This window comes from Herpailurus yagouaroundi, unplaced genomic scaffold (assembly GCF_014898765.1).
Source record: "Herpailurus yagouaroundi ecotype Mexico unplaced genomic scaffold, PumYag 67793, whole genome shotgun sequence".
Taxonomy (NCBI): domain Eukaryota; kingdom Metazoa; phylum Chordata; class Mammalia; order Carnivora; family Felidae; genus Herpailurus; species Herpailurus yagouaroundi.
In genome coordinates this window covers 10,439,111-10,461,348 of record NW_024420586.1, presented here as the reverse complement: position 1 = coordinate 10,461,348, position 22,238 = coordinate 10,439,111, and the positions used below count along the sequence as shown (strand labels likewise).

The 22,238-nt window shown below is 36.6% G+C and overlaps 1 protein-coding gene and 1 long non-coding RNA gene across 2 annotated transcripts in view; both read left to right on the top strand.

The window, feature by feature from the left end:
- DMD (dystrophin) overlaps positions 1-22,238 on the top strand; it is a 2,039,083-nt gene that overhangs the window by 963,031 nt on the left and 1,053,814 nt on the right. The gene's annotated exons all lie outside the window — the stretch shown is intronic.
- LOC121025964 (uncharacterized) lies at positions 12,493-15,292 on the top strand. The gene is made up of 2 exons (XR_005788209.1): positions 12,493-14,924; positions 15,177-15,292. It is a non-coding gene; the product is annotated as an uncharacterized LOC121025964 (long non-coding RNA).

The window sequence follows — 22,238 nt, the reverse complement described above, 5'->3', positions numbered from 1 at the left end:
TGTCTCCCTCTCTCTCTGCCCCTCCCCTGTTCATGCTCTGTCTCTCTCTGTCCCAAAAATAAATAAAAATAAATAAATAAATAAATAAATAAATATAAATAAAATACATACTCCTCTTTGAGAAATCTGGGCCCTCCTAAGCTGTAAATGCCAACACTTGGATAATTGTTTAGTGATTTTCAGGGATTTCTACCTTTTGGCTGATGGTAACTTGGACGTCTAAACTTCTGATTGCACAGAACTGTTGATGAGGGAGAGAAGTGGATGACCTTCTCTGCATCATTGTGGGCTGTCAACTTACAATCAGAAAGGAAGGACCACAAGCAAGGTGCCAGGAGTTAGCAGGTCAGGCATCCTACCAACAGGATGGAAAAATAGAAGAGAAGAAAGAATAAAGGGTGTGTGGTGGTTGAGAGGTCATGCCCTGAGGTAAGAAAGTAGAGCTGTACTGGAGGTCGGCAAGTTACCTTCAGCATCTCCCCCATCTTTGGCTTTGTTTGCACAGCCAGCATTTATTTCACTCATCCTCTCATTTACTTCTCGAATAACTCAGTGAAATAGGAAGGATTTCCTTTATCTGAATCCCCATTTTGGAGAGCTAAGGAGCTTTCCAGGTGGTAACCCAACCATCACCTCCTAGGTCTGAGGATTTAGAATTGGCATAGAAGTAGTTCCATCCTTAAAAGGAAGCCCCGCACCGAGGCAGTGACATAGTCCCTAATGGTACATCGGTGCAGTAATGACATCAAGTATTTTACCATTGGGCAACATTTCCAAAATTCCTGTGCTCTGCCTCACTTGGAAGTATCCCATTTGTGTGAATGCTAACGTTGTTGTGGACCTTCTAAATTCCAACAGCATTGCAACAATATTGAACGAGTACAAGCTTTGTTAGTAAAGGAGAGATATTCCTGGGGTGAGTTCTGGGATCTCCTCTGAGCAGAGAAGTGTTTTCAAGGTTGCCTGGTGGCAAGAGCCACAGTATTCTTTCTCTCTCTAGAGCTTCAGTATCCAACTTACTAGCCACTAGCCACGTACATTAGCTCTGCAAACACAGCACATCCAGATTGAGAGGGACTGTGAGTGTAACACACACACTGGGTTTTGAAGACTTAGTTAGGACGTGAAAGTAAGTAAACCATCTCATTACATGCTAAAATGGTAATATTTTGTCATATTGGATTAAATAAAATATATCATTGAAAGTAAATTGACCTGTTTCTTAGTGCTGTTTTGAATGTGGCTATTGGAAAATATGCACTTACATGTGACATTTGCATTGTATTCGTTATTTTAGAAGTAAGTCCCATTTAATAAGGCCTCAAATGCTGTTTAGCATCAGGAAATTTTGGGATGTTTTATAGAAGAAGGAATAAATCATTTTCACTATAAGACCCATGGGCAAAGCACTCAGGACAAATCTGCAGAATTCACACCTGGTATTCTCACTTACGAAAAGACTTGGAAGTGTAAACAGTCTTAACTGTCCTCCAGCCTTTTCTGCTTAAAAAAGAAGTTCAAGATCAGGGTTACTGCCCGATGCGTGGAATTAGGTACACAGTGGAGGGTTGTTTCTGAGGTAGGAGCTGCAGATGCTTCTGCTATGCAGCTGCTAGCACCTTTCCCTCTTCCCAAAAGTTCACACAGGAATAAAATGTGTGGAATCAGCATTATTTAGTAGCTCACAGCTGTGAGCCCTCCCGCTGCGTCCTCACTTATGCTACTGGCTCAGCACCCCACAGGGCTCAGGAAAAATAGACTCTTTCCAAAGGGGAAAACAAGTAGGGTTGGCCACAGAGAGTATTTGCAAGGATCAAAGCTTCACTGACTATGGAGTGTCTTCTGTAGTTGACTCAAGTTGAAATTCATGACCCAACTTTTAGCGTAGCTACTAATTATTGATATCTGTCTTGACAGTGCCTTAGGAGAAACATTATCAAAGGGAATCAATATCCAAATTATAGTATGTATCTTGGTCATGGAAGTTATTGAATTCTAGCCAATATTTGCTATTCTTTCATTTATAGTATGAGAAAGCAATGTAATGAGGCTAGCTCTCGCGGCCCCAACTTGCCTTTCTCATCACATTTACAATAAGTGCATGTCAATATGCATACACATTTCATATTTCTAAAGTTTACTTTATTTCTTTATTTTCCATCACTCTGCCACTGATGAAAAAGAAAATGCTTTATCGATTGGAAAACCATTTCATCTTTAGTCCCTTAAATTCCTTTGTGTAGTATTCAGGATCTTGCATGCATATAGAGCATCACGAAGCTAGATGGTCATATACCATACGTTTTTTTCAAATGTTTTTTTTTCAGTTTAGAAATGTATTGTAGGTTAATTGGTGGCATTTTGGATAACAAAGAAAAGTATAAGGGAAATGCATAATCCCCCCACCCTGTATCAAAGTGGCATTTGTTAAGAAACATAATTTTCATGTAAATCATGGTGAATACATATGTGGGAACCAGTGGTTAGACAAAACAGGCTCAAGGAGGGTATAAGAAACAGATGATTCTATAATCAGCAAATTAAAAAAAAAAGAATTCTGGAATCAGATTGGTAAGTTAGATTCAAAACAGGTTAATATGCCATAGTCTTTGGAGTTATATTCTCAACGGGACAAAAAGTCATTTGCACCCTATCAGTTTTCTACAAGTTAGCGTTGAACTTTATTGAGTTGTAACATGTCTGGATCCAATTTAATAGTGACCGGGAAGTTAAACAGATTTGCACTTTTTTTTAATTTTTTTGGAAATGTAGAAGCCCTTTTGAGGGTGTTGGGGGGTATGTTAGATTATATCCCACTGTTTTTTAGAAACATATAAAATCATCTTTTGGCATTGCTTCTAAGTTTTGAATTTTTTTCTTAAAATAACTCTGTTAATTTTAAATGTTTTCCTTCTAGTCTTTTTTATGGATTTTTGGAGTGTAGTTGAAATGTTCTACATTTTTATCATCCATTTTCAATTCAACTAGAAAGCCTTAAAGATGTTTATCAATTAATATATCTCAAATGTTCACAACTCCTTAAGTGTTCAAGAAAATATATCAGTATCACAGGTTCACACCTTCAGGATATGGTATTAGTAAAATTCCTAACACTTAAAAAGCACCTTTTTTTTGGTATAAAAATTGTGACAATTGGGTATTTCCAGTAACCATGTAAAAAGACTTTTGTGATTCCAGTACATGTTTGTAAATATGAACAGATATGTCTACCCCTCTAAAAAGTAAGTTGATTCTGTCATTTTTTTTAGTACTGTGATGGCAACTGGAAAGCAGTTGACAAGGTACCTCTGAAATTTAGCTCTCTATAATTTTTATCACTCCATATCATTATAAAACCCTCTTGTAAAGCTGTCTTTTGATATAAGAAACAAATATTACAGGGTTTAGCTAAATAAATTGTAGTAATAAGTCTTAGAATTTCAACATACCAATTACACGGGTGTCTAATCTAGGAAGCAGTATGAAAGCACACATTTAAAGGTATTACTTATTACTCTAAAACAGTCTACTGGCTTATTACAATCCACATGACAAAATATAAAGCAAACTTGTATAAGTGAATAGGATTTAAAGTATAGGTCAAGAATATAGAGAGTTAGAAACATATACGTATGTGTCCTATATATTTGGATTCAAAAGTCAAGTCTCATATCTGTTGTATAAAATAGGGGTTGCGTGGTTAACCTACAAATGCCAGTAAGTTACTTTAGGGTAGTTGAAAATTGAATTTTTACTTAGGAAGAATATCTCTAGGCTTATGGTGTTTTAGAGCTGCAAGGAACCCGACTCATCTCACTATCAATTTAGTTCATCAAAGATTTATGGAGCCCCCACTATGTTCCAGGTCAGTGTCAGGGAATTAACAATGGATAAGAGACAAGCACAGGGATTCTTTACTGTGCATGCTATATACTCCTTTAGCGGTGTGGTGAATCTTATGAACTCAGAATAATGATTTTAAATATAGAATACAAATACATAAAATTACAAAAGACACCAATTAAATATCATAGTAAAAATAAGTTTTACCATTATGATGTGGTACTATATGTGCTTTTTATTGGTACATTACACAATAGGTTTAGCAACAGGTTCTAATAAGTACTACAGGGTTTTTTTTTTGTTTGTTTGTTTTCATGGTAAGAATATAGCATACAATCTACCCTCTTTATAAATTTTTATATGTACAGTACAGTATTGCTGAATATAGGTACAATGTACTACAGCAAATCTCTGGAACTCATTTGTCTTGCATTACTGAAACTTTATATCTATTGAACAGCACCTCCTCATTTCCTTGTCCCTCCAGCCCTTGGAAACCACCGATCTACTCTCTGCTTCTGTGAGTTTGACTGTTATAGATGTCTGATATAAATAGAATCATGAAGTATTTGTTTTTCTTTGTCTGGTTTATGCAACATTTTCTGTATCCAGGGATCCATCAATGGACAGTCGTAATGTTTCCATGTCTTGGCTATTGTGAATAATGCTGCAGTGAACATGGGAGTGCAGAGATCTCTTTGGTATCCTGTTTTCATTTCCTTTGGGTGTATAGCCAGAAGTGGGGTTCCTGGATTATATGTTAGTTCTATTTTTTTTAAGTAACCTCCATACTGCTTATCATAGTGGCTGTACCATTTTACATTCCCATCAACAGAATACAAAGATTCTAATTTTTCCACACCCTCACCACTATGTGTTATCTTTTATTTTCTTTTTTTATAATAGCCATCCTTAGAGGTGTGAGGTTATCCTTCATTGTGGTTATGATTTACATTACCCTGAAGACTGATGAAGTTAGGCATCTTTCCACATACCTGTTCACCAATTGTAGGTCTTCTTTCGAAGGATGTCTATTTAATGTCTATTTCACCTTAAAATCAGGTCAGTCATCTATCTTTATATCTGTCCATCCATCCATCCATCCATCCATCCATCCATCATCTATCTGCTGTTGAATTATAGTTCTTTATATACTTTGTGTAGTAACCCCTTATCAGGTGTACAGTTTGTAAATATTTTCTCCCATTTCATAGCTTTTCACCCTCTTGACTGTTCTCTTTGGTGTGCATAAGATTGTTAGTTTGATATAGTCCCACTTGTCTATTTTTGCTTTTGTTGCCTTTGCTTTTCGTGTTCCAGAAATGATTGTGAAGATCGATGTCATGAAGATTTCCCCTATGTTTTCTTCTAGGACTTTTACAGTTTCAGACCTGACATTTAAATCTTTAATCTATTTTGAATCGATTCTTATATATTTTGAATAATAATAAAATATGTGGTTCAAGAAATCTACAGTAACTATAATGTGATATGAAAACATTGATTGTTTCTATTAGTAGAAATCACAACTATAGTCAGTGCCACTGTCGTTCATTGCCTATATTCAAAACAGAAGGAAATACTTATTTTTCAGGTAAAGTTTGGTGGAAACAAAGATAGAATATTTTTCCCACCTAAGCTTACTCTCCAGTGAAAATCCTTGAACCCCAAGAGAACTCACCTTTGCATGAGGTTTCGAAGGCTGTTGTAACAAAGTATCACTAGGTGGCTTAAGTTGACAGAAATTTATTGTCTGACAATTCTGAAGGTAAAAAGTCTGAAATGAAGGTGTTGCTCTCTCTCTGAAGGCTCTAGGAGAAAATCCTTTGTTGTCTTCTGAGATTCTGGTGGTTGCCAGCAGTCCTTTGAGTTCCTTCCATCTTCACATGGTGTTCTCTCTGTGTGTGTATCCTTGTGTCTGATTTCTTCTCTTTCAAGAACATTTGGGCTCAACCTAATCCAGTTTGACCTTAAGTAATTAAATCCGCCAAACCTTATTTTCAATAAGATCCTATTCGGAGGTGGAGATGAATTGCGAGTGGGGATGGGAAATGTGGGGTATGGTCAACCCAGCGTACCCCAGGTCACAATAAACCAAGTTGAATAATTGCAGTAGGTTCCCTGAGACTCCCTTTCCTCTGGGCCATACCGGTTTCCTTCTCTTAACGTACATTTTCTGTGCGGGTTCCTACCAAGCAGCCTAGTGTTATCTTGCACTTTAGATATATTGCTGTCATTCCTTCTGGATTTCAGCCCACATAATTCTGAACGGAGCAAAACAGGTCATCAGTAGGGTACCTTTCTTCTTCAATAGTGATTCTCCTCAGTGGTATGTTGGTTCTAGATTTCCTCATTCTTGTGCTGGAAATTTTCTCTGAGCTGACTTTCCAATTAAGAGAATATCTGACTAAAGAAACAAAAATACTATTTATGGATTAAAGTTTATGTAAAATAATGTGTTTCTCATATTTTAAAAGAAATGGTTCCACTGCCATTTTTTACTCCTTCAGCACTTAAACATAATCAAACAAGTTCCTTCTATTTTCCAGTAAATCTGAAATGGCAAGTGTTTTTTTAAAAAATAATTTAAAAATCATTTCTTGAGAACTCACATACTCTACCTTTTTTAACATGCCACTACCAAAATGAGTCAAGAAGGACATTCAATAGTATTAATGGAAAGACTGGCTGCTTTTCTTTTTCTTTTTTTTTTTATATTAAGGAAACTATATTTTAAAGGAAAAAAAAATAAAGTTTATGCAGCGCGATAATGGTTAGAGAAATGAAGTATGGATTACATGCTTTATTATAATATAAATAATTTAATTTTAGGTATGTTTCAGTGCTTATATTATATATGGGTAGACTAGCTGCTTTTCAGGGGAAACCATGAGGTGTTCTCTCTTAAAGGATTAAACAACAAATGAATTATTAATTTTATAGAAAAAAGAAAAATGTTTAATATTTAAATACAAAAATGCAGTCTGTTGACCCCCTGCATTTCAGTGCTGCTCTAAGAGAACCAACTGTATCTTAAAGTCAAAAATACTACCATCACCCACAAACCTGAAACATAATGAAAACATTAACAGATAATTTCCAAACATTTCTATAGGGAAAATATTTCTTAATTCCATGATCCTAAGAGTACATAAATACGTGCATGGCTGATCTGAACTGTTCTTTCACCATGATCAATAGATTAAAGAGCAGATATATTATATAAGAAATAATGACAATTTAATCAGCACATGCACATTACATGTGGAATCTATAATTATTGTGAAACCTGATATGAACTAAATATTGAGAAACAGGTACTTTTTTTCCTCTTATAGCCATTTAGATATATAAAACTAATACCTTAAATTTGTATATATCTTCACAGTTTTTATTTTACTGTAGTTAAATGGCTTATAAAAGTCAAAAACTCAGAAAGCTTTAGGGCTGACACCTGGATCCACGTTTTCTTTCTGCAAGGCCACACTGTTTTTACGTTCCTCACCAACAAGAGAAACCCACTGTGGAGTGAAATTTCTGTGATACTTGGAACAATAATGTAGAAGCTTAAAAGTATTATCCAGGTTGTCATAAGCCTGTTATTTCTTTACATTACAGAACTGAAAGACAGCATTAATGGCTAAATGCCATACTTAGCAATACTTTATATTGTTTAGGACTGGAAATGTGCCTGAAATGTACATTGTTTTCTTTTTCCAAAATAGCTTGTGTAATGTTTTAAATCTGACAAGTAACCTAATGATTTCATGGCATACTTTCAAATGTAAATCTGAAGTTGTTAAAGGCACAGGCGATTATTCGGAATAAACACCTAACCCTAGCAGAGGAGCTAGACTTGAGTGGCTGAACGGAGAGATGGAATGTAACAAATGACTCCTTTGGTGACCTTATAGATGTTCAGCTTTGCAGGCAGTCTTTTTAATGCTCCCCAGTCCATTTCCAGCAAGTCTGGCAGAAGACTCTCTGGGTTTATGTTTCTACTGCCCGGATAGAGGGGACAATGGACCACCTCCTTTCTTATTAAAAAATCATCTCTCCTGGCTTCCATGATCTCTCCTACTTTTTGTTCTACTTCTGCTGGCTCCTCTCCTTCCCCTTGATCTTTAAGGAAGTGGTTTTCAAAAGTTTGATCATGCTCTCGTGTCAGAACAAAAATACAAGCACCTTTCTTCTCATAAATGGACCTTTATTTATGCATTTTGTATGAATAGGCCTTAAAGGTGTAAAACATGCAGAGACATAAATCAGCTTTGTCCTTTCATGCACTTTGAGACTGCGTCTTAACCCTTAGTTTTCCCAGGCTATACTAGGTGATATCATCAATGTATATGGACTTACATACCACCTTGGGTTTGATAACTCTTCAGTTTATTTCTCCAACCCAGATTTCTCTGAACTCCAACCCTACACATCCATCTGACTATAGGATACCGATTCCTTGGCCTCACTCTATGCAGATTTTACATTTCCCTTGAAATTTCTCTTCTGTCCCAGCCCCTATCATTTCTATTTCCAAAATTTATTTCGCATTTCCCTTCTCCTCCTGTTTGTCACCTCTACCCTCTTGCCAAATTAAGCCACAACCTCTTACTATAGCTGCTATTGGCCTTTTTCAACCGTACACAGCAGCAAAACCACTCTTCTCAAAATGTCAGACAGATAAGGACATCTCCATGCGTAAATCCCTTTGTGGACTTTTCTTGCAATTACTATGTACTCCAGATGCCTTCTCGTGGCTTAGTCTGTACTGAATGTACTGCGGTGTTGTCTCTTCCATGCTCTTCTCAAGCTACTTATGTCCATTCATATATTCTAATCATACTAGCATTTCTTCACTTTCTGGGACACTTCAGGGCTTTTGCATATGCCTTTTTCTTCTTTCTAGAATGCTATTCCCTTTTTCCTTATATTGCTAGGTGCTTCTTTCCATTTAGGTACCACATAAAAGGCTACCACCCTCATTGCCTCACAAAATGTTACTGTCTTTGTTGAATCATTAATGAAATTCTATTCAGCAGTGAAAAAAAGAAACTATTGATAAAAGCAACAGTATGATGAATCTCCAAAACATTATGCTGAGCAAAAGGGCACAGACATAAGTATGAACATTTATATGAAGTTTAAGAACAGCATAATTAAACTGTTAGCATGAAAGTAAGAAATAGTTGCCTCTGGAAGGGGGTTGGAATTGAAATTCCATAGGGAACTTTCCAGGGTGATAGAAACATTGTATATTATGTTTGAATGGCAGTTACATGGATGTATTCAGTTGTCAAAAATCACCAATCTGAACAAAGATTTTTACGTTTTATGTATGTAAACTATGCCTCAATTGAGAAAAGGAACAATGTATTCATTTCCAAAATTTTGTCGGCAGTTGAAGTTCTTTTAAAGATTCGATTCAAATGAGATTAATTATATAGCCATCACCAATGTGTGATAATTTTGCATGTTGTTGAATCCATTTCAGATCATTGAAGTTTATACTCATAATAAAAACTTAGTTACTTATGATGGTTACATAGTGTAAAGTTTATCTTCATTGCTCTTTAATAGCTTTTGAGATTTCAACTTCTTAACAACTTTGAAAGGAGGTGTTATGTCCTGGTGGAACAAACTTGTGTCAAAATTCTTTTCAGTTTATTTGTTTTGAGAGAGACAGAAACAGCATGAGTAGGGGAGGGGAAGAGAGGGAGGGACAGAGAGAGAGAGAGAGAGAGAGAGAGAGAGAGAGAGAGAGAGAGGGAGAGGGAGAGGGAGAGGGAGAAAGAGAGCAGGAGAGATTCCCAAGCAGCCTCCACATCATCAGCGCATAGCCTGATGCGGGGCTGGAACTCACGAAACCTCGAGATCATGACCTGAGCCAAAATCGAGAGTCGGACACTTAACTGCTGAGCCACCCAGGTGCCCCACAAACTTGCATTTTAGAATAAGATAGGCCTGGTATAGCGTCTCAAGTCTACCAAGTATTTATGATGTGAACATATTGCTGGATCTCAAATCAAATGAGATCTCAATGCAAAATGAGAATGAAGTCTGGCTTATAAAGTTTATAATGTTGTATTATAAATTATTATTCCTGAGATCCAGGGATCTCCTTGAACCCCTACCATAGATGCCAGGTTAAAGACCTTTATCATGGACTAGAATAAGTAGAGATGTCAAAATGAAAGCATGTTTGTCAAAGTGCCTGTTATGATTGACCACCACGTAGTAGGTACTCTCTAAAAACTACTTTATACCTTCTTCCTTTTCTTATATAAAATATAAGTGTTTTGTATTTCAAAAAGAAGCAACATGGTTATTTGCTTTCTGGCATTTGCGATTGATTTATTGAGGGCATGTTAGGAGAAGAACAGCAAAGGTGAAGCATTAAAAGCACCATCAATACACATGCAGAGGTCAAGCTGTACAGCTTTTATTTTTAAATTAATGCACAAAATATAAAAGGTGTGTAGGAGAACATGGATCTATAAAAGGATATACAAAAACATTCATAAAATTATGTTGACAGGTTTGCGGAATGTTAAAAAATATTACTTTAGTTTCTTGTATTAGGTGCTTGTTATTTGTGTATTTGTGGATGTGTGTGTTTAATCGGGAAAAAAAAAACAACTAAAAATTAGCTGTAACTGGTTTTATTTTGTGTTCTTATACTAATGGCTCAAATCTAGCTCCCCTCCCAGGCAAACCTGGGATATGCATCTTGGACAATAGTTGATAGATAGAAAAGGGAGAAAATTTATCTGTAATCATTCAAGTCATTATTATGGTCCACATATACTGATAGAATTTTTCGAAGTAGCCATGTCAGTTAACGTATACTCATGTATGAGAGCCACTGGACAACAAAACTAAAGGAAATACAGAAATCCTTGCTTTATACCACTGTAATCCTTCTGTATGTTTAAATGAAGATTCAGATATGAGGATAGATACTCTGTGTTTAGAGGTAGGTGCAGATTTTAAATGTAATTAAAATTTATTCAGTTTTCTAGATGTTGCTATTCCACATGGAAATAAATGCAGTCTCTATTGAGTTGGGAGACTTTACATATTCTCTGTGGCCTATGGCTATTTTGACAATGCTGAAAGTTGTGTTTATCTTTGCTTTTTCCTTTCATCGTGACAATTTTAAGAAAAGCCTTCTCCCTTGTTAGATGTATGTTTCATTCATTTCTCAGTCTTCCTGGCGGACTCATACCTGGTCTGTGGTAGGAAGCATGGTGTCAGAAGGCACCATGATTTAGGATCAGGCAGACCTTCCTTCGAACCTTGGGGATAATATCTACCTCACAGAGTGAAGGATTCAAGGACTCTCCTTGAGGCCCAGATCCTGCATCCACATTAAAAATATCTCTGTGATATTGTTTCCCGATCTGTAAAGTGAAAATAATTACTCAGTTTATAGTAAGAATTGTGCAAAATAGTATTTTTTAAAAATTCAGGCTTCTTATGGTCTTATAGTTTCAGATAACACTTCTCACATTTATAATCTCACCTTCAATTCTAGTTTTTTTAATCAGTACCTTTACTGCCTAGTATATTATAAGGTCCAAGAGGGAAAATGATCTGTTTTGCCCACATTGTCTTCCCAGAAATTAGCATTGTGATTGGCAAAGTACAACTGTTTTGTAAATATTTGTTGAACGAAAAAAAATAGAGGGAACCATATTCACTTATTCTCAGTTTTTCCCTGTTTCTTTACCTGGATAGGTGAGTAGGATGAATACTCCAGTCTTATATGACTTTTGAAGCCAGAGAAAAGGTGGAAGTCATTCCTAGACTGGGAGGCCTTGAAGTTATGTCATTTAGCAAATGAAAGATCGAGGAAGTTTAGCATGGAGGACATGTGATAGGTGTCTTCAGATATATGAAAGATTATTATGTAGATAAGAATTTAATCTTGTTCCGAATATCCCCAAGAGATACAAAGATCTAAAGCCTTTGGATTGAAACTACAGGGAAGCAGATTTTGACTCAATAAAGAACCCTCTAATAGTGAGAACTTCCAAAAGAAGGAATTGGGTGCCTCAAGAAATCACGTATTTTCCAACATTTAAGATATCTGAACATAGCCAAGGTGATGGAAGCTGAAACCCAATGAACACACACCATTGTCAACATAGAAAATTATGAAAATGTTATTTTTCATTTTTCAAATGTGCTTTGATGGTTCTAGCTTAGGAAATAAATGAAAACAAACAAAAATGAAATAAGTATCATACATGTTTTAAAGAATAAAACCTTATTTTTTAAAAAAAAATTAATGAGGGCCCCTGGGTGGCTCAGTCGGTTGAGCGTCCGACTTCGGCTCAGGTCATGATCTCACGGCTCGTGAGTTCAAGCCCCGCGTGGGGCTCTGTGCTGACAGCTCAGAGTTTGGAGCCTGCTTCAGATTCTGTGTCTCCCTCTCTCTGACCCTCCCCCGTTCATGCTCTGTCTCTCTCTGTCTCAAAAATAAATAAACATTTAAAAAAATAACAAAAAAAATTTAATGTTTATTTATTTTTGAGAGAGAGAGCATGAGCGGTGGAGGGGGCAGAGAGAGAGAGAGGGAGGGACACAGGATCCGGAGCAGGCTCCAGGCTGTGAGCTGTCAGTCCAGAGCCCAATGCAGGGCTTGAACTCACGGACTGCAAGACCATGACCTGAGCCAAAGTCGATCGGTCAACCCACCGAACCACCCAGGCGCCCCTGAAGAATAAAACATTATTAAGTAGGATGATTATATGTTTACTAAAAAACCCAGAGACTGATTTTTTTTAAGTGTGAGAAATAATTATAATATTTTAAAACGAATGAGTATAATATAAATATCTAAAACCCAATAGCTTTTAAAAATAATATCAACTATTTATAACTGCAGATGAAAAAATAACCTGTTCACAATAATGACCGAGTATAAATTAAGGAGAAATAAAGCTAACAAAAAAGTTATAGGTCCTATAGGGGAAAAATGACTATAGAAATATACATAGGGACACATAACAAACAAAACCTAAATGGATAATACTTGACAAATTAACATTTGAATTTAGTGCAATTCTAGCCAGAATGCCTTTGGTATGTTTGTGGCAACTCAAGATTCCAAGGTTCAGTAGAAAGTAACAGTATTTAAAGTTTATATGGAAGAAAAGCGGGTGTGCGTGTGTGTGTGTGTGTGTGTGTAAATTGCTAAGAACGTTATGAATAAATAGTATATTCTGGAGGTACTTACCTTTTTAGATTTTGGCTGTGAAGTGATTGCAATCGAAACCATATTGTACTGGCAAAAGGCTACACAAATGAGTCAGTGAACTAAAACTGAGAGTCCAGAAATATATCCAAATAAGATAGATATTTCAGTTCTGAGTGAGTAGCTATTTTATTTAATAAGTGCTGTCACGTAACTCGTTATTTATATGGCAGGTGGGAAGACCCTGTCCTTTTTAATGGTATACAAAGGTGAATTCCAAGTAGCTTAAGGAGCTAACTAGAAATATAAAGTTATAAAGATGATAAAAAGAAATATAGGACACTTTTGATGGAGAGGGATTTTAGTAAGGCAAGAAACCTAAAAACAAAAAACATAAAATTGGCAGACTGAATTACTTGAAAGCTTAAAGCTTCCAAATAACAAAAGAAACCATAAGCAAAGTAAAAAAAAAAAAAAAAAAAAAAGTAATAGACTTGGAGAAAGTAACTACAAAATCTGTGGTCCCTAGGGGTTAATAATACTAGTATGCAAAGCAGATATGAAAAGGCATTTTACTATAAAAGTTAAACGTACAGCTTCCAAAATATATGAAATAGAATTAATCTCCCCTAGTAATACCCACATCCAACACCTAAGTAACACAAACATTTTGTCCCTGGTGTACCTATTCTGTCTTTTGATGGAAGCATTTGCTGCCAAGTGACAAATTCTAATTAAGCACTCTCAGAAAGGCGTGCGATTCCAATAGGTGCCTGACATTATGTTGCAGTTGTCGAAGAACTGATGTTGTTTTCTTTTTTTTTTTTTCAATTCTTTACAACTCTTGTAGAGCATTACTGAAAGGTATTTACATTTGGTGACAAATTTTGATTTAAATATTGTGTTATGCCATTTGCCCCTCCCCTCTGGAACTGGATTGTACTTAATTGAAAGTTTCAGAAAGAGAACATCTGTTTCTGAAATTTTTCAAATTTTATCTCAGAGGGTAAGAAGTTCTAAATTACTTCTTGTAAACAAGCATATTTCCTTCATCCCTTACAGGCTCTATCCTAAATGGATTTTTAATTCATTGATAGCATATTGTGATTAAATTTTCCTGTCATCTTCATATTCCTGTTTTCATAGTAGAAACTCAGATGCATTTCCTTGTCCTTTGGAGAACAGTGCTCTGCAGTATTTTGTTTCACCCAAATATATATCTCTCTATTCAAAACTTGTCTAAATCCTTTCACAAAGAAAGTTTTCCCAGTTGGATCATCCCTGACTCCAACTTCCTGGAGAGGTGCGAAGGGGTGGAGGGGAATGGCTTTAAGAAATGAAGTGCAACAATGCAGTGCTTCCCTGTGATACAAATATCTGAAATGACCCTGAATGACATCCCTACTTTTGTCTTTTCATTTGCAATGGGCCCTTCCGTAAAAAAGGTGCAGATCGGAAGCAATTTATTTTAGAAACAGAGAGGATATAAACATATATATCCCCTGTCTCCGAAGTGTGAAGGTTGAAAAGCAAGGGGATGATCTTCAAAGTGTCTAAAATATTGATTTGTGGTGTAGTTTTACAAAAATGCTTCGCGTTAGTTTTTCTCTCTTTCTTTTTTTTTTTTTTTTTCTGGATGGTTGCTTATGCTTTGGGTCAGTTGATGCTATAACTTGAACCTCTATTTTTGAATTAATTTTTTTTTATGGCGGTATCTAACTGCCTTTAGATAGTCATTGCTGAAGAAAAATCATTCTGCAAAACCAATTCTGATGCTGTCTCTACTGTCACAAGTTTTGTTTTTGTTTGGTTCGTTTCTAAACAATGAACCTCTCTACTTCCCTCTCCCCCAGAAATGGCCCCAACTTGACATTTGTGAAAGGTCCGTTTTTTCTTTCTTTTTTTTTTTTTTAATTTTTTTTTCAACGTTTTTTATTTATTTTTGGGACAGAGAGAGACAGAGCATGAACGGGGGAGGGGCAGAGAGAGAGGGAGACACAGAATCGGAAACAGGCTCCAGGCTCTGAGCCATCAGCCCAGAGCCTGACGCGGGGCTCGAACTCACGGACTGCGAGATCGTGACCTGGCTGAAGTCTGAAGCTCAACCGACTGCGCCACCCAGGCGCCCCGAAAGGTCCATTTTTTCAATCAGGTGTTTACTTCAGGAGCAAAGATACTGGATATTCAAATTACTCTTCAATATCAAGTTAATAACTTGCAGTAATAAATCAAACTTTAGCAAAACGACAATCTAGCATTCAACAAAATCTGTTCACACATCCCAAGCCATAGTTTATGTCCTCATCATCATCAGTCCTAAGGAATTCGCAACAAAATTATCAAATCAGGTGGACAAACTAGAAAACACACTCTTAAATACAGAGGACATCGTGAGGGCTGCCAGAGGCATCAGTGAAGAAGATGAAGGGGATTAGAAGGTACAAACTTCTGCTTATAATATAAACAGATCACAAAAGTGAAAAGTGCGGCATAGGCAATATAGTCAATCATCTTGTTATCACATTGTATGGTGATAGATGGTGGCTATACTTAAACGTGGTGAGCAACAAAGTAGTATGTAGAATTGGCAAATCACTATGTTGTATTCCTGAAATGAATATAATATTGTGTGTAAACTGCTCATCAATTTAAAAATGTTGATTACTCATCAGGGTATTTTACTCTCCTTGAGAGAAATTAGGGGTGCAGAAGCGTTCGACTTCGGCTCAGGTCATGATCTCATGATTTGGGAGTTCGAGCCCCGGCCTTGGGCTCTGTGCTGTCAGCGCGCAGCCCGCTTCAGACCCTCTGGCCCCCTTTCTCTCTGCTCCTCCCCCCACTCTCTCTCCCTCTCTCAAAAATAACGAAACATTTAGAAAAAAGAAAAAAAAATTAAAAATAATTTACATAAAGCAGCCCTTTTGGCTAAGATTTTTCTAGCTCAGTGTTTGCCATAAATTATTGATCTTTACTTTCAAATTAGAAGATGAACTAAGGGCGCCTGGGTGGCTCAGTCAGTTAAGCGTCCGACTTCGGCTCAGGTCATGATACCACAGTTCCTGGGTTCGAGCCCCACATGGGGCTCTGTGCTGGCAGCTCGGAGCCTGGAGCCTGCTTCGGATTCTGTGTCTCCCTCGCTCTCTCCCCCTCCCCAACTCATTTTCTGTCTCTCAAAAGTGCATAAACATTAAAAAAAATTTTGAAAAGATGAACTAAAAACGCAGAACCTGTCAAGTAGTCTATAGTGCATAAGGTGAAATCTCTGAAGCATAACTGGAAATTAAATCACCTGACAAATTTGAGCTACAGTTATGTGAAGTGCCAGGACAAATACATTAAGGAAAAAATGGACTGAAAAGGATGTAGTAGAATGTATATGTCAAATAAATACAGTCGTATGAAAGATATGCACATGTCTTTATTGTGAGCCCCGGGGAAATCCAAGAAAACAAGAACAAAAGCAGTGTGCCTTGTCGGATTTCACCTTCTAATTTAAGAAATTATTCCCCTCAAGAGGGGGTTTTCTTTTTTGGGTTAGCTCAATTATTTCAGACTGTGTTAATTTAAATGGTCAATTTCCTTTGCTTCTGAGATTTTTCTTGGAGAAGGAAGAAATAGATTTGAACGTTAATTGCTAAGTCTTAAGATCTCTAAGTGGCAGAAAGAGGAAAACCGGGCAACTGTCTCGCACTTCTCAACCTCCAAGTGAAGGGATACATTCGGTTGTGTGAAATGTTAAGCTAAAAGCATGACGCAACGTTACTAATAACACAGTTTTGGGGTAACTCTGTTCTGTGTATTTAGTTGTTAAAAAGGCCATCATAGACTGAATTGCCTTCTCCATTTTGCATCATTTCTGTATCCAGAATTTTTAAGACTAAGCCCAAATACAACATTTACTTTCTTCAAATGGCATTCAACTTTTTCCCCCCAATAACATGTAAATACGTTAACATAGAAAGCTTGCAGCCTTGCTTATGGTAGGCACATATGCCAGTTCTGTTGAAGGACTATATAGGTGATGATTCCAACTTTGACTTTTTCCACCTTTTCCTTCACATTAGGATTAAGTAGCGGGCTCTGAAGAAAGACAAGTCCAGGCCCCAGCACAGATGAATCAAATCCAAATTCCTGGGGGTGGGGCTTAGATAGACATCATTATTTTTTGGAAGCTCTTTGGGTGAGTCAAAGGTGCAGCCCAGCTGACAACCCTTGAGAAGAAATTGAGACTCAGAAAGATTGAGAAGCTTGCCTGTGGCAGCACAGATAGTTAATAGCAATGCCGACTCTAAATCACCGTCCTACATCCTTGTTTCATGACTCTCCATTATGTGAGACTGCCTCTTAGCACTACCTTCTTTTACTGCCGAACGAAATAACTTCAAAAGCCAGAGGATAGGAGAGAGGGAGTTAGGAATTATATTTAGGCACAGGTACCAGTAAGACTATTTCTCCCAGAATTGCTGCTTTCCTTATTTTAACACGTAGCTATTTAGCAGCGAGCTACAACTGAAGAAGTGCCCACACAAGTTATCAGGTGATTTGGATACGCCAGTTTATATTTCTTGTCACAGGCAGTGGCTGGATTTCTTAAAACTGCTGTCCTCCCACCGGCATACATGTCCCCTGAGGGCACATGAAGACTTTTCGAGGAGCAGGCACCGATAGTGTTAAAGGGATTTTGTAAATTGGAGTATAATTACCATACAGTGTTATCTTAGTTTCGGGTGAACAGTATTGATTTGACAGTTCTATACGTTAGTCCACACTCGCCGTGATAAATGTAGTCACCACGGATTTCCAGATCCTCGTCTTTCCTTTGTGCTTTTCACTGAAGAGGAACTGCCTGAAAAAAGCCCCCAGTCCAGACCTCAGGCTGTGACTTCTTTCCCACCTCGTCTCCCTAAACCCCTTCTCCCACCTTAAGAAAGAAAGGCTTCTCTTTCTTCCATCTAGGGTTTTAGTGGAGCTTCAAACCAAAGGATCATGAGTGACTTTGATGAGTGGACACTATGGCTATTTGCAAGGAAGGTGGTTTGGTAACTCTTTGCTCTCAGGTAAACCTGAAGAGGCCTGATGAGTTGTCAGCTTATAGATCATTAAAAATAAGTTTGGATGATGGATCACCGTGCACTTTGAGCATTTGACACAGAAGGGGTTCAAAGAATTAAGTAAAATTACTACAAGAGAATGCCTTCCATTCCCTCCTTCTCAAGATTTATCAGCACTTACATCTCTAAAAACGAAAAATAGAAAGAGAATTAAAGCTGAAACCCTTCCAATTCTAGAAATAATTTTTTCCCTCTGTAGGTACACAAATTAGTTTAACCCTATCATCTGTCTAAGAGAAATATTTCAATCAAACTTTATTTTTAGGTTTATTATTTGTCAAGTTTTATAATATGTATTGTTTTGCTGAATTATACACTATTGATAGTTGTAATGATAACTCAATCCAAACGGATATTTTTACACTTAAAGCCTGTGGTGACAGAAAAAATATTCAATGTATGTACATAGTTATTGGAGAAAATTATGACAGGCTGTCAATACAATCTTTCAAGCATGAATATATATCTTTTATTTTAAAAATCTTTACAGTGATGTGCCTCAAATTATATCCTTTGTGATCATTTAAACTATGAATGAAAAATTCTAGATGTAGATTTAAAAATCCGCAAGGCTTGGGGCGCCTGGGTGGCGCAGTCGGTTAAGCGTCCGACTTCAGCCAGGTCACGATCTCGCGGTCCGGGAGCTCGAGCCCCGCGTCAGGCTCTGGGCTGATGGCTCAGAGCCTGGAGCCTGTTTCCGATTCTGTGTCTCCCTCTCTCTCTGCCCCTTGCCCGTTCATGCTCTGTCTCTCTCTGTCCCCAAAATAAATAAACGTTGAAAAAAAAATCCGCAAGGCTTAGCACATTTTTCTAAATTCTTCATTAGAGGTTACATGAGCAAGAAAAGTTTGGGGACTCCTGGTCAATATCTCTCAGAGAAGGCATTTGTTTGTAGCTCCTAGAAAACTCCATCAGTTCAGCCTGCTATTTAAAAGACGATGGTAACTGTTCTTTAGAATGTTTCAGATAAAAATCATTCATACACACTAATTTTATTTTATTTTATTTTTTTCAGTATATGAAATTTATTGTCAAATTGGTTTCCATACAACACCCAGTGCTCATCCCAAAAGGTGCCCTCCTCAATACCCATCACCTACCCTACCCTCCCTCCCACCCCCCATCAACCCTCAGTTTGTTCTCAGTTTTTAAGAGTCTCTTATGCTTTGGCTCTCTCCCATTCTAACCTCTTTTTTTTTTTTTTTCCTTCCCCTTCCACCAGGGGTTTCTGTCAAGTTTCTCAGGATCCACATAAGAGTGAAAACATACGGTATCTGTCTTTCTCTGTATGACTTACTTCACTTAGCATCACACTCTCCAGTTCCATCCACGTTGCTACAAAGGGCCATATTTCGTTCTTTCTCATTGCCATGTAGTACTCCATTGCATACACACTAATTTTAAAAGGATATTCAAGCATTTATAGTTGAGAACCTTACATTATCCATGGATATAAATGAAGGTCTTAGTTTGCAAATATCAGAGGTAAACTATTAAAATGCAATAATTTATATTGCCCTGATGTACGTGTAAATTAGTGTCACCTCTATCTTGTCAACAAGAGTATATTAGATACACACACTTTCTCTCTGTGTGTATATATATATATATATATATATATATATATATACACACACACTCATATATACACATATATTTGTAATACAAATGAATATAAATGTAAATATAATATGCATATTTGAACCAATAGATCAAAGGACAGTACTAATCTAATATAATAATTAAAGGAAACATAATTATAATTATGAGAATTAACTGTATGATAATTGCTTGACGTCAGCTGGTAGATCAAAAGAATAAGGGCTTTCATCTATTCAAACAAGCTTCGTCTTTTATCCAAACATTTACTCAGCTGATTAAACTTCACTAGTTTATTTTTCTCAAAGCATCTAGTTCAGGTAGGTACAGAATAAACTAAAACATCCCACCCGAGCACTTCAACGCCGCTCATGTTCTCAATTCTTCACTTGTGGACACTTGGCATCTATTCAGTGTCCTGACTACTGGTAGCATCTTGGACAGAATGGCAAGGTTCATGAGAAATAAGAAAATGCTGTTCTTGAAGATAGTGTGGTTTGAAGAAAAGACCTGTGTTTTAGAATTAGACTGACTTGTGTTCAAACTCTGGCTTTCCCTTTTGGGTAAGTTGTTCGGAGAATGTACCCTCTGTTGCTGCTGCAAAAGGATCCTATTTGCCTGGATCCTTGCATAGATTCAAAGAGATATGAACGTTTAGGAAAAAAATAGGCACTGGTAAGCATTAATTCCATTCTTTCCCCAGTTAGACTGGTTTTTTTGTTTTTATTTTTTTAATGTTTGTTTATTTTTGAGAGAGACAGAGACAGAATGCAAGTGGGTTGGGACAGAGAGACAGGGAGACACAGAATCCGAAGCAGGCTCCAGGCTCCGAGCTGTCAGCACAGAGCCCGATGCAGAGCTTGAACTCACGAGCTGAGTGATCATGACCTGAGCCGAAATCGGATGCTCAGCTAATGAGCCACCCAGGTGCCCCTCCCCAGTTAGACTTCTAAGGTGGAAGAAAGCTATACAAAAGAATGAGCAAATTATAGCTGACAGAGAATAGCAAAAGACCATTTATAGGACCAAACTTCTTATTAAATGATTTTAAAATATTAGAAATGACTAGTTTTTTTCAGATATTATAACACCACTCTAAAGTAAAATAAGTGAAATACTTGGTTTTTTGTATTTATTTACTATTTTTGTTCCATTTATTAGTTGGCTCAATATTAAGGACATTATGCCCCGGACATTATATTATGTGTTGAGTATACTGAAAATCTTATAAGTACAATTAAATATATATATATTATGTGTGCATAATTTTAGATATATAAAATATATATCATTTGTTTTACATATATATAGTTTATATATAGAATATGTATAATTTCAAATTTGTTATCAAAAATGATGTCATATAAAATAAGGAATATAAACAGGTACAGATGAAGAGTCTCACCAGAATCAGAGGAATCTGCTCACGTCCACTATCCACCTTTCCTTTTGAAGTTCATTAATGATGCACTGTCCAAATAACATTATCAACTACAACTTGGCTTAAGAATATATTAGGTTTCTATTGCATATACTGAGAGTGTAAAATATTTCTAAAGTAAGAAAAAATGTATATATATATGTATATATATGTAATTCAATACCTATATAAAATTATATATCAAATGAAGTCTTGTATCAAATAAAAAGTAGCTTCTATGATAATATTTAGTCTAAAGGCTCTGCATTGGGTTTTGTAGAAATGATGTGAAATATATTTCATGTAATAGAATTATTAGCATTTTAGGATCTGACAGTGGCAGAAAGCTAGAGGGAAAGAGCAAGAGAAAGAGTATAATGGACAAAGCTTTGCTGGAAGTCCAACCACCAGTTTATATTTCAAAGCTGACAGGTTTCCCCTTTTTGGTGTGCTGTCATTTAAGCTTTCAGATGCACCTTGCCCATGGCTAGGTTATTTTCAAAGATTAAAATGCTAAACTGGAAATTAAATGCAACTTAATTCCCAATTTAAATTTCCATTATTTTTGAAAAGTAAGAGACTAAAAGAATTGTGTAATTGCCATTCTGGTGGAGGAAGTAATGCTGGGAAAGGTAGAATGTGCACGTTGTGGGGAGGATTTAGCTTATTGGAGGAGAGAGGAACCTAAGCTATCATTATTTTGAAACTGGTCTGGAAATCTACCTTCAAATGGAAAATATACTATGCTTTTAGTAATATCCTTGTCATTTTACTGTCTCCTTTTCTGTTATAACATAAATTCTGAATTCTTTATTCCATTTGAGATCTGCCCTCTATTTATTGTATTGGCTCCTCTAAAGTTAATCAAGAAATAATAAGCTACCCAATATTCCAGATGTCAAAGCAATTATGTTTGGGGTTAAATATTAAACTCTTGACCCTTGGAAGTCAGTAAAATTCCATGTTGTTAAAAAAGAAACCTATGCTCAAGTAATAATAAATCTGCTCTCTGAAGCAACTCTAACAAACACGTTTCAAATTTGGTTTATAAAATGCCGAGTCCAGA